Source organism: Stegodyphus dumicola, chromosome 11, assembly GCF_044657685.1.
Source record: "Stegodyphus dumicola isolate Sdum_Otavi_A_Nest chromosome 11, ASM4465768v1".
In the NCBI taxonomy this organism is placed as follows: Eukaryota; Metazoa; Arthropoda; class Arachnida; order Araneae; family Eresidae; genus Stegodyphus; species Stegodyphus dumicola.
In genome coordinates, this window is record NC_140778.1 from 165,723,964 (window position 1) to 165,726,807 (window position 2,844).

Here is a 2,844-nt window from a genome sequence, read left to right on the forward strand (position 1 = left end):
AACTGGGGGTCGAGGCACCTACCGAGACTAAATGATCGAAAGGAAAAACCATTGACAGGAAAGCAAAGACGATGACCAGGACTTGGAAGATTACGCCCCACTAAAGGCCGCACCCAGCCGGGTGTCCTTTTCACATGGATGGGTAATCGGAAGCTTACTCGATCCCTGACCTGTGGCAGAACACAGGCTAAGGGCTCACGGCTACTCCGGAACACTAATCCGAGTAAGCATAAAATCCAACCAGTTAGTTCGAACCTAACCTGGACATGGGAAAAATAAATAAAACGAAACAAACGATACCAGAAAGAGGAAAGAGATAGATATGAAATAAAGGAAAGACCACGCCCACCATAATAGTGAGTTTGTGGAAAGGAAAAAATAAGGGCTCAACGAAAGTATTTTAACACTAAATAGCGAAAAAATACTTAAGAAGAGCAAGAATAGACAGGAAAGAGGTAGAAAAAGTTAGACCTCGCCCATCACATGGATTAACCGAAAACGGCTAGTTCAGTGAAAGCGGGAAAAGACACCTGCACGCTCACAGGGAAAGGAAAGATTCCTACTGACGCAAGTAAAGGTCACCAACCCATCAAGCATCAGTAGGAGAAATGAGAGGAAAAATAAAGCAAAACTTACCAAAGATCCACCTTGGCTCCGCCTTCAGCTCCGTCCTCCGGATGAGGCAAATACTCTATCAGCATATCCACCGGTGAACCTATAAAAATAAATCAAACCGGCACATTAAGCTGATAAGAACAGAAATTTTTTATTTACAAATTATACATGCCATTTTACAAGAGTATTGAGAGACCATGGCACGTCTTTCAATAACGCACGCAGTGCGGTTTGTTGATACATAATGGAAATTTGAGGTTACATAAGATATAAAGACAGTGATATAATACAGAGGATACTCTCTCTCTCTTCAGTTCAAACGTTGCAGTTGAAAACACAGAGTGAAATATTAGGACCTTAAAACAATTAAACAAACAGAAAAATTACAAAAAACACTTTACAAATTAATTTGTAATATGTACAATCAAACAGTACTTTTTACTTTACAATTAATGATTACTTTGTATTCTACACTTCCACACTAGCGGCGGGCAAGCCATCTCAAAACTCAGAATAAACTGCTTCCTGCATAGTGCAGCCATCTATTGGCATTTTCCCAAGTTTGTTAATATTAATGTGCCAACAAAATAAATGAATGAATGAATGAATAAAAACATAAATACAACAATCCGTAACAATAATTGTAGACCATTACAATTAGCTGGCGTTTTTAAATCATACAGAGAATCAAAACAAAACATTAGGAAACAGACAGAAAAGTCTTTGTTGCTGCAGTGTGCCTACAAAGATTTTACACCCTTTCGAGAGTTATTTACAATAAAATGGCTCGTGTGTTGAAGGAAGCAATGTGTATACGCGCGCTGTAGTTTGAAAGATCTGGCAAATGTGAATAGGAATTCTCTCAAACTTACACGAAGTGAGACAAAAATGTTACTGCTAATGAAATTTGAGTAATATTTCGAGGCCGATGTTCCTTGAATCAGTCAGACAGAATGAGTAAGTTTTCTGCGTACGGGATGAAAATGTGGATTTTATGGGATTTCTGTAAATACGAAAAAAACTTCGTATTTACAGAAACCAGAACTTGACATTGGAAAAGGACGAGGGTTAAACCCGAGGCTCCAGAATGTTCCCATTCCGAGGAAAAGAACGAGGGGCCCGAGCAATATCAAGTTAAAAAAAAGGCAGGTCGCCGCACACTCGTACAAAGGTATGATGTTGTTAGATCTTCGGTTTTCTGAAATTTGAAGGGGCCATTTCAAAAAAACGTTTTCCTGAGGATGCAGTGGGGGAGTGAAGTTTCTGCTTTTTGGATATATTGTGGGCCGTATCCTGCAAGTAGTGCCATAGCAGGCCAACCCGTGGCGAGGGCGGAATAAATTCCTAACCACAAGCCTATCTGCAAAAATTAGTTTAATATCTTGACGTCATGTCGACGTCGTATCAGATATTAAGCTGATAAGAACAGAAAAATTTTTTATTGTTCAATGTTTCTTGCCATTTTACATAGTGTTGGTAAGACCATGGCATGTTATACCAACAACGCACACAGTGCGATTTTAGATTTCATATTTATTTGATGTGGGAGATATATACATATTTACAAAATTTACTTAGCCGTGAAGGTCCTTTATACAAATGTTATATAATGATCGCATATTGAAAACCAGTCACTGAGTCCAACAGTGTCTATTTAGGATTGTTTTATTCCAGTGAGGTGTTCAACATATATATCCCTAGAAAATTTAATGGTTTCGCTAACTGCGAGTTTCTTTAAAAGGTTTCCATATTTGTTGCTGCACAGCCTACGTAGCACTCTGTCATTCTTGTCGTCCCAAGAGCCGAGAGAACCAATGATGATGGGATGGATCTGGACATCGGTGTAATCTCTCCTGAGCAGCTCAACAACCGGGCGATACTTGGAAATCTTTTCCTCTCTGGCGGAAGAAAAAGCAGCAAGCCTATTCTCACACGGGATGGTGACGGGATGGAACGGGAAAAATTTTTTATTGTTCAATGTTTCTTGCCATTTTACATAGTGTTGGTAAGACCATGGCATGTTATACCAACAACGCACACAGTGCGATTTTAGATTTCATATTTATTTGATGTGGGAGATATATACATATTTACAAAATTTACAAAATTTACTTAGCCGTGATTGTCCTTTATACAAATGTTATCCAATGATCGCATATTGAAAACCAGTCACTGAGTCCAACAGTGTCTATTTAGGATTGTTTTATTCCAGTGAGGTGTTCAACATAT

General features: G+C 38.8%; 1 pseudogene; it reads right to left on the minus strand.

The window, feature by feature from the left end:
• Positions 1-1,891: 1,891 nt before the first annotated feature.
• Positions 1,892-2,069, minus strand: LOC118180148 (U2 spliceosomal RNA; annotated as a pseudogene).
• Positions 2,070-2,844: the final 775 nt, after the last annotated feature.